Below are 10,103 nucleotides of genomic sequence, written 5' to 3' on the forward strand. Positions count from 1 at the left end.
TATCTGTCAAGTAAAATCAATGTAGAGTCATCTACATGAACAATACAAAGGTAACAAATGGCAAAAAAAAACCCTTTAATTTTCTTTTTGATGAAAGAACTCACACATTTATCTGCCTTTAAATGAACAACAAATACATTTGACTGTTCAGTGCGTAATGATGAATCTACCCAATGTTGTAATGCTGGAAGCCACCACTAGGGGAAGTGCTCTGGGACTTAGCATTTGTAAAGAGGAAATGGTACCTCTGCCATTGGTTAGTTAGGGTTAGGTTAGAGTTAGAAGTTATACTGCTAAGCAGTGAAAACTGGATAAACCGGACATGGACCAACAATGACAACTGTCATTAACAAAATCCACCTAGAGTCTTGGTGACCAAATTCTGCCCAGTAAGGTTGAGGGTGGAGACCTCAACTCCAGTGGGTCTGTAGGGCAGAGCACTGAGCCAGGGAATATTATTCTTGAGTCTTAAGGGTTTGAACTTGTCCCTTTCTGTTCTACCTTTTGTGAAAGGAAAGTTTGTTCTGGGCCTGTCTCACCATTGTATTTTGGAAGCACATAAGTTGTTTGTTGTCACAGGCTCACATCTGGAGGGGACTCCACCTCAGAATGAATTGTACCTTGAATTTCAACCATATCTGGTTTAGATGATGTTCAGAGGAGACTTTGAACTTCAGAATTCTGAACTGATGCTGGAATGAGTTATGACTTTGGGGGCTACAGTGATGGGTGGTTTGCATGAACATTGGGGGGCAAAGTCAGAATGCAATGGGGTGATTGCTTTGTTCCCTCAAAATTCATTTGTGTAAGACTTAAACCCAAAATACTGGATTTAAGAAGTGAAGATTCGGGGAGGTGATTAGGTCATGTTTTAGTCAGCTATTTTGCTGCTGTGACTAAATGACCTGACCAGCACAAATGTAGAGGAGGAAGAGTTTATCTGAAGGCTCACTGTTTCAGAGGTCTTAGCTCATAGAAGGCTGGCTCCATTCCTTGGGACTCAAGGTGAGGCAGAACATCATGGTGGAAGAATGTGGCAGAGGGAAGCAGCTTGCATTATCAGGAAGCAAAGAGAGAGAGAGACACTCTACTCTTCAGATACAAAATATACTCCAAAGCCCTGCCCTGATTCCTACCTCCTCCAGCCACACCCTACCACTTCAGTTACCACTCAGTTGATCCCTATCAGGGGATTAACTCACTGATTGGATTAAGACTTTCACAACCCAATCATTTCTCCTTCAAACCTTCTTGCGTTGTTTCGCATGTGAGTTTTTGGGGGATACCACATCTAAACCATAACAGCTCATGAACATGGAATCCTCATGAATGGGATTAGTGCCCTCATAGAGGGGGCCTGAGACAGCTTGTTCACCTTCTACCATATGGAAACACAGTGAAAAGACAGCCACAGGTGACCTAAGAAATGGGTCCTCACTAGACACTGAATCTCCATCACCTTGATCCTGAGTCTCTAGAACTCTGAATAATTAACGTCTGTTGTTGAAACCACCCTGTGTTTTTGTTATGCAGCCTTAGCTGAATGTGTAGCATTTTAAGGCAATGAAGTATAGGAACAAGCTTTGTAAATTGTAAAGTTCTGAGAAAATGATAATTGTTGTCAGAGATTTCATGAGTCACACCATGCTTGGTGCATTGTGCCTCTGCATCAAAATTATCTGGTATGTATAAATGATGTGATAAAATGCAGATTACCTGGGCCTCACTGGCTTTAATAGCAGTAATAGGACTCTGTTGCAGCTTTTTCTAGGATGCATTCTTGGTGACACTATATCCATTGAATATATATATAGGGGTTCTTTAAGAACAGGAATTTAGTAATTTATTTCCAATGAATTTGGAAATGCTGAGCAAATTGGGATTTAGTTTTTAAACTGTAGAACTTTTCAGGATTTTAAAATGCCTCATAATCTAATAGAGAGGAGTTACTCTCTCCCAAGTGCACATAACCTTGGAATATCTTTTCCCCAAATCATTTTGTGGGAATCAGCATTTTGTGGAACCATTGTCCCAAGGGGCATGTAAGCTGGAACTCACAAAGTCACATGCTCTCAGGAGCTGGCCAGGGATGCAGAGGATAGAAGAAAATGAGTGTGAGCAATGGAGAATGGTGAGGGCAGAGGGAAATGTTGGTTCATTCTGTGTTGGATTAAACATTCAATTGCAAATTTAAACATTTGGCTTATGGCTGCTGAGACTTTTGGAAGAAGTTTCTTTCCAGAATGAAAAGAGGAATCCTGGAAACTCCCTAAAGGATGAACATACAGATGGTGGCTGGGGAGTTCTGGGTCAGAACCTGGGAGGTGTTCAGATGCTTGCAGGTTGTGGTTGCTTGGCAGATGAGCTTCCCCAAGATGGTGTGCCCAAGTGGTGGTGAGAGTAGAAGGTAAGACAGGGGCTGGAGGTGACACTGTGGGTGTAGACTCTTAGGTGCTGTGTTTCTCCAGTTTTCATGAGCACATGAGGCACAGGGGATCTTGTTAAATGGCAGGTTCTTACTTAGCAGGTGTGGGGTGAGCCTGAGATGATGCATGTCTGCCCAGTTCCCAGAGGAACCAAGCAGCACCAGACTAGGGTCCTAAGTCTTAGGCCACCTGGCCTGAGAGCAGCTCCATCCAGGCTGTATTTCCTTAGTTATAGAGTTTGTTCTCATTATAAGGAAGAACTTGTTTTTCTCACAGGAAGAGGGCAAATACAATTTTAGAATGAGGAGGGTAGGGAATAGGGAACACATCTCTATGGCTTTAGAATAAACTAAGCTTCTGTTCTGAAATGGTTTGCCTATAGCACAGGTTCAGTAAGTGTAGGATCTCAGGCTCTGGAACCACACTCCCTAGTTATATTACTTGCTTTGCTGGGTGACTTTGAACAAGGGATAGGACATTTTTGAGCCTGGTTTTCTAATCTATAAAAGAGGGCAATAATAAAATCCAGCTTATTGTTTATTATGAAGATTATGTGAATTAATCTATGTAAAGCATTTAGAATATTGCCCTATAAATGCTCATTATTCTCTAAACCTCATTCCCTATGACCCAGTGTGGGAGCACTTATTCTGTGGTATTCAGAATTGTGGAGTCCAGAGCTGTCAGGTTGGGGAAATACAAGCAGAGTAGCTAAAAGTAACAGTTTTGGTTTCAGACAGGCCTGAGTTGAAACTCAGCCCTGTCACCTATTCCATTCCTACCACAGTCCTAGCAACTCCACTCCCAGGTATTCACTCAAGAGAAATAAAAACATAACATCTACAGAAATACTTCTATGCTCATGTTCATGGCTGTAATATTCACAATAGCTAAAAATGTGGAAACCCAAGTGTTCATCATTTGGTAAATGGAGAAGTAAAATGCATAAAAGCCATACAGTAGAATACCATATGACAATAGGAAGAAACAAGGTCCTGATGCATGTTACAACGTGCATGAACCTCAAGCACATTAGTGAAAGAAGCCAGATGGAAAAACCCATGTGTTGTATAATACCATTTATAGGAAATGCTTGGAATAGGCACATCTATGGAGATAGAAAGTGAATTAGTGGTTGGCTAGAGCTGGAGGGGGATTGGGGACAATGGGAGTAAATGTAATGGGCACAGTCATTTCTTTTGGGAGAGATGTAAATGTTCTAAAATTGGATTATGGTGATGGCTGCACAGTTCTGTAATAAACTAATGATCAGGGAATTGTACCCTTAGAAAGGTGAATTTTATGGTAGGTAAATTATACCTCTGTAAAGCTTTTAAAAAGAAACAGAAAAAGCACCTTGAAACCTTTGGACAAGATGAAGTCTCACTTACCGAGACTGCTGGGAGACCAGACTTTCCCCGCTGCCCTCCGGCTAGCACTTTTCCCACAAAGAGTGACCTCAGCTCCTGAGCCCATTGGTTTCTTTCCTCTTTCTCACCTGATTGGAGTGAGCATTTTTCAAAGCTTCAATCTCTGGGGGCAAAAGTCCAACTTCTTATTCATTGTCAAAGGCACAGAATCTGGGTCAGTAGAAAATGTGCTTTTCCCCCTGAAGAGCGGGGTCAAGGAGCAGTTGTCAGTCCCATGAATTAGAAAGGAGGTCAGAGAAGGGCAGAGACAGGCCATCTGCCTCCTGGCTTGGGCCTGGGAAGGTACTCCTGTTCACAAACCTGCTCCAGCAAACAACTCTGTCAAGGGCAAGCAGGTCAGGTAGGTAAGAGCTTACTGAGAACAGATGAGAAGGAATATTTTCAACCTGGGCCAGCCTGGGGTCCTCAGCGGTGGGCAGCCATGGGAAGCCGTCTGAACCCTGGGGCTCTATTGGATTTGGAGGGTCACAGCAGGGCAGAGCAGAAGCTGGGACTGGGGTCCCAGAAGGCTGAAGAGGAGAGACCATGGGTTTTACCTAGGTGGTGAGGAAATCTTTTTAGAGTAAGACTTTATTTCTTTGAATTACTCTCCTCCACAACACCTTTTTTTTTTTTTTTTTGGCACTGGGATAGAACCCAGGGGTGCCTAAGCACTGAGCCACATCTCCAACCCTTTTAATTTTTTTACTTTAATTTTGAGACAAGGTCTTTCTAGGTCATTTAGGACCTTGCTAAATTGCTAAGACTGACCTTGAACTTCTGATCCTCCTGTCTTAGTCTCCTGAATTGCTGGGCATACACCACCATGCCCAGCCCAGAAACACTTTTAATTGCTCTATAACTTACAGGAAGTTGCACAAATCACCAGCGTATAGCATGGATTTTCCAAATTTGCACAGGTTTACTCAGCCCCCAAATCAAGAAGTGGGACATTTCTAGTGCCCTAGAAAGTCTTCATATGCCCTTCTATCTCCTAACCACCTCTCACCCCCAGGGGCAAGCATCACCTGGACTTTTGACACCCCATTTTTGCTAGGTTGCCTCTGCACATTTTGCATAAGTGGAATCAAAAGCATTTGCTCTCCTGTGTCCTGTTTCTTTTGTTCAACACTGTGTGTGAGGTTCCCTTAGGGTATTGTGTGCAGTTGTCCTTCTTTTCTACCTGCACTATGGCACTTTTCATTGTGCAAACACACCACACATTAGTTATCAAGGCAACTCTTGCTGGGTGTCTGGGTAGCTTCCAGTGTAGGGTTATGATGAATAGTGCTGCTATGCATATTCTGCTGTTTGCACAGGATGCATTTCTTTTTTATTTTATTTTTTTGAGGAATGTGAATGAAAACTTTATTTGCTCATTTCTTGTATTTGAAGTACTCTTTGATGCCATCCTTGGCCTGAGATTCTTTGCCATAGTCCTTAACCACTACACAACTGCAACCAACCACTTTACAGGGTTTGCCCTCTCGGTCAATTTTACAAAGTCCTACCCATTCTGCTAGTTTCTTGTTGTCTTCAACCTTAATAAGGTTGATTTGGTACTCAGGACAAAGGACCTCCACCAACTTGACATACATAGGCTCATTAGAGTTGGATGCAGTACACAAAGATGGACCTGGCGCTTGTCTAAGTCTTTGGCAGCTTTGCGAATTCCATGTGCAAGGCCATCGTGGATGAGGGCAGTCTTCAGCATCTCTTGTAAAGCAGTATTGACGTCCATTACACCCCCAGCAGCAATGCCTTCCTCGGCCATGCGGTGGGTTACGGATGAAGCTGAATCTAGAACAGACCCAAGCCCCTGCCTCTGCGCGACTTGGCGGTGGCAGGGAAAGAGCAGGATGCACTTCTGGTAGGGATGTAACTAGTGGGTTGTAAGTAAGGTATGTACACATTCATCTTGAATAGATGATGCCCAATGGTGCCCCCAAACAGTTGAGCAAATTTGCACCTCCATTGACAGTGCCTAGGGGAGAGAGAGCGTTCCTCTCCTAACCTCCTGCAAGAAATAACATGTATGAATCCAGCTATGGGATACATCATGCCTCCCAGAATGTTCATAGGCTGAAACCCAACAGCCAGTGCCTCAGAATGTGACTGTATATGGAGATAGGGCCTTACAAGAGGTAATGAAGTTAAAACAAGCCCTTCAACGTGGTCCTTAATCCAGCCTGACTACTGCCCTTATAGAAAAAGGAGATGAGCAAACATGTAGGTGCCCCAGAGTGAGCCTGTACTGGGGCAAGGCCACATGAGGACACAGTGACTTAGTAAGAATCCTTAGGAATCTTTATTTCCTTTGGGTGTGTGCTGTGTCTATGAAGTTGTACAATCAGAAGGAGGATGGCATGCTGTCTTAGTCTGCTCAAGCTACTGTAACAAAATACCAGAGCAAAAGACTGGGTGGCTTAAAACAAAAACATTTCTGTCTCCCAATACTAGAGGCTGGAAGTGCAAGATCAAGGTATCATTCAATTTGGTCCCTGTCAAGGGCTGTCTTCCTGTCTGTGGACATCCATCTTCTTGCTGTGTCCTCACATGGGGGAAGAGGGCTCTCTGTTATCTCTTCTTATAAGGACATTAATCCTATCAGATTGGGTCCCCACCCTCATGAACTTATCTAACTCTAATTACCTCCCCAAGGAGACCAAGCCCCAAATACACCACAGTGAGCATCAGGGTTCAACATAGGAATGGAGTGGGTATGCACTTTGTTTGGCTCACAGTAAATACATACTCTGACTCACAAAATGTCTGAAACAGTCACTATTTGTCAAGCACTTTACAAGGCACATCCTCATACATCACTGCATTGGAGTTATACATTGAGACGATGAAATGTGGAGACTGAGGCATATGGAATCTAAGGGGCTGACCCACATGTACCTGGGAGGAGGCCAAGAACGGGAGTTCAACCCTGCCCCTTCTTCCTCCCAGGCACATCCTTCCCTCTTTACATCAAACTGTAAAGCTCAATACAGCTGCTATTCAAATAACCAGGGGCTGGGCGTGGGGCCTCATCTCATGATGAAATGAATGAATGAATGAATGAATGAATGAATGAGTGCGTGTAGTTAGGATCCTATCTGAGCTTAGTGACTATCGATGGGCCCAGGAAAAGACAATGTAGACTTGGAACTAACCCAGCATTGAGGGCACCTGCGATCTCCAGTTTTAAAACTCTTGAAAATGTACGAGTGTTCTTTTTCCTCTCCATCATTTACAGCCCCCCTATGCCCACATGTTCTCTCTTTCACCAAATCTCTTTGCCGTTTACTGTGGACGACGATGCCACCCCACCCACACGGGCCCCATTCTGGGAGTGATTGATGAGTGCTGGACACACACAGATGGACAGCCGGAGAGATGTCTGCTCCTTCCGCGAGCTCGGCAGCTGCGGAGACGGTGATTTTTCATGTGAGCGTTAGCTTAGAGTCTCGGGCTCCTGAGCATAACTAAACCCAGACAGGCTCTGCGAGATGAAAAATAAAGCGTTGTGTTTATGATGCCATGAAAAGCCTTCTTTTTCCTCCTAAAAAAGAAACTTATTTATTTCCTTGTGGGTATGGGTTTGCAGTAAGTGTGGAAGGATTAAGCCTTTGAAACTGTCGATTTATATCCGTGAGTAATGCGAAGCCTTTGTCTTGGAGAGGAGAGAGCGTTCCAAATTGGAAAGGCGAGAGTCGGGCCCCTTTGCTCCATCACTTGGTGGCTCATTTGTTAAATATTTAACGAGCACCTCTTGCCTGCCAGCCTGATGTCGGAGGCTGGGAGCAGAGACTATAGGAGAGGGCAGGGTCCCTGCCCTGTCTACGGGTAAGCCCTGAGCCTGAGGCTCATCCAGAGAGTGTGAAGATGCTGAGCAGAAATGACAGGAGCTTCATGGAGGAGGATAGAGGAAGAATGAGGAGGAACCAGCCAGGTGAAGAGGGAGATCCTGGCAGAAGGAATGGCTTCATCAGAGGGGAGTAGGCGGGGCTACAGCATAGTTGGTCTTCAGCAGGTAGGAATGCTAGAAGAGATTAGAACCCAGACAAGGCCCTGGGTTCAAATTCCAGCCTTGCCCAGTCCTTACTATGTGAAATATGGAAAAAAGCTATGACCCCCTCACAGGGGATTATGAAAAGTCACTGCTGATATGTGTAAGGAGCCCAGAGCAGTGCTTGCCAAAAATGTTCAGTAGTCATGACGTGTTATTTTGTTGAGAGAAAGGAAGAGGAGGCAGGAAAAGGTAAGCAGGGGCCTGAATGTTGGGGTGAGGAGTTGGTGCACTGGTACCCCTACTTGTAGAAATCAGGGGTGCAGATTTCACAGGATTGGTCTGACCTTAGGAAGGAGCCTAATTGTGTGGTCCTGAGAGAGACCTGAGGGCAGGTGGTCCACCGGAAACCTGGGTGCTGAGGGGGAGCACCCAGGAAGTCAGCCAGAGGAGGTATAGCCTGATCATGGGGTCTACAGGTAAGAGATCCACAGACAAGGGGGTGGGGCAGTTTCTGCAGAGCCCACAACAAGACCACCTGATGAATGGCCTCAGGAGGGTGAAAAGCAGAATCAAGAAGTGGGTGGTTGTCTCTGCTGAGAGGTCACCTGGGGTTGGGATAGGGGTCTGTGTGAACTCTGGGGTAAGAAAAGCTTGAATCCAAAGCATAAACTGAGCCCAGAAAGCTGAGCATCTATAAAATGCAGGATTTTTGTGAGTTTAAAGATATGTTTCTGTTTCATGAAGCTTAGAGGATGGGGGTGGGGGCCAGAGAGAAAGAAACAATTAAACAAGTGTTGACAATCTATTGAGGTGAAGGGAAGACAGGGAGGGACCTCAGTTTATGTGAACACAGAGGAAGAGTGCCCAACTGAACAAGAAAATCAGGGCAGACTTCCTGGAAGAAGAGACCTTTATGATGAGATTTGCCAGATGGCTAGAATTTGGCAGGAGAGCTGTGTGGGTGAAGTCCTAGAGGTGAGAGAGAGCTCAGGAGAATGAAGAGACTGCAGAGTGTTTAATATGGAGCACAGAGGTGAGTATCCAGAGCAGGATAAAGTGAATCCATCATAGAATAGATGTGGCTTTGGTGGTTCTGAGGGGGTTGATGGAGAGAGGCGGGGGTCCTCCAGACGTCAGAAGACCCAGCTTCCAGGATGCTCTGGGTCATTTTTTGGCTGTGTGCTTTGGACACTTGCTTAAACTTTGTTTCCCTGTTTCATTTGTTTGTTTTGGGTGGGATAAAGAGACAGAATATATATATTCACATAAACAAATATTACTGAGTGACTGCTATGGGCCAGGTAGCATTCTAAGCACTAGGCATTATCCTGGAGAACAGGAAGAAAAGTCCTACTGGGTCATGGGCTTACATTTTAGCAGAGCATATAGATGTTAATACTATGAAAAAAAAAATCAAACTGGGTAGTGGCTAGCAGGTGGCAGGGTACAGTGAGTGGGAGGGATAGTCAGGGAAGACTTCTCAGAGGAGGTAACCTCTGAGCAAATGACAAGGGAGAAAGAATTATCACAACTGAATCCTCCATAGAGGTGCTAAGTATAGGAAGTGTTCTAAAGGCTTTGCCTGGAAACAACCCAGTTAACCTTATAACACTCAGTGAGGCTGCCACTGTCCCCACCATGCCCCATTTACAGATTGCAGAACCAAGGCCCTCAATGAAGTTCCAGGGCTTGAACCCAGGACAGGTTTCCACAGCCCACGTCCTAAACCCAGGAAGGACAGGAAGCCCTGAGTCTGCCTGAGCTGGGATGAGCCCCTAAGTGGGGACCGTGTTTGCAGATTGCAGAGTGCTAGTCAAATGTGAAATCTCGTCCCTAGAGTCTTCTTCAGGGTGTGAAGGGAATTTTGCTAGTACTCCTTCATCTGTGGCCATTTCTGCTGATCCTAAGAACAATGCAAAGTCTGCGGAGCTGTTTCCTTTGTGATTCCAACAGGCTATATGAAAATGCAGTATGCTGAGGGGTGGAGAAATGTTCACCGACAAAAGCAGCTCCTGCTTTTGCTCTTTGTGAACGTCGTAGAGTCACACATTGGAAATATGGGAAACAGAAAGGATGTGAAATGACCTGCACAGTCACCATGTAAATATAATCCCTGTTCAATTTGGGAGTATTTCCTTTTATTCTTTTTCAAAAGTAGTAGGTGTTTTCGTTTTGTACAGTAGATAATAAAGAACTCAGAGGGTTTGGAATATGTAGCCAATCGTACAATGTGATTATGTGACAGGAAAAAAAATATAGCATGACACA

General features: G+C 44.7%; 1 pseudogene across 1 annotated transcript; it reads right to left on the bottom strand.

Moving 5' to 3' along the window:
• Nucleotides 1-5,191: 5,191 nt before the first annotated feature.
• On the bottom strand, nucleotides 5,192-5,617 carry LOC306656749 (small ribosomal subunit protein eS12-like; annotated as a pseudogene). The gene has a single exon. The product of its transcript is annotated as a small ribosomal subunit protein eS12-like (transcript).
• Nucleotides 5,618-10,103: the final 4,486 nt, after the last annotated feature.

This window comes from Sciurus vulgaris (genome assembly GCF_902686455.1).
Source record: "Sciurus vulgaris genome assembly, chromosome: 3".
NCBI lineage: Eukaryota > Metazoa > Chordata > Mammalia > Rodentia > Sciuridae > Sciurus > Sciurus vulgaris.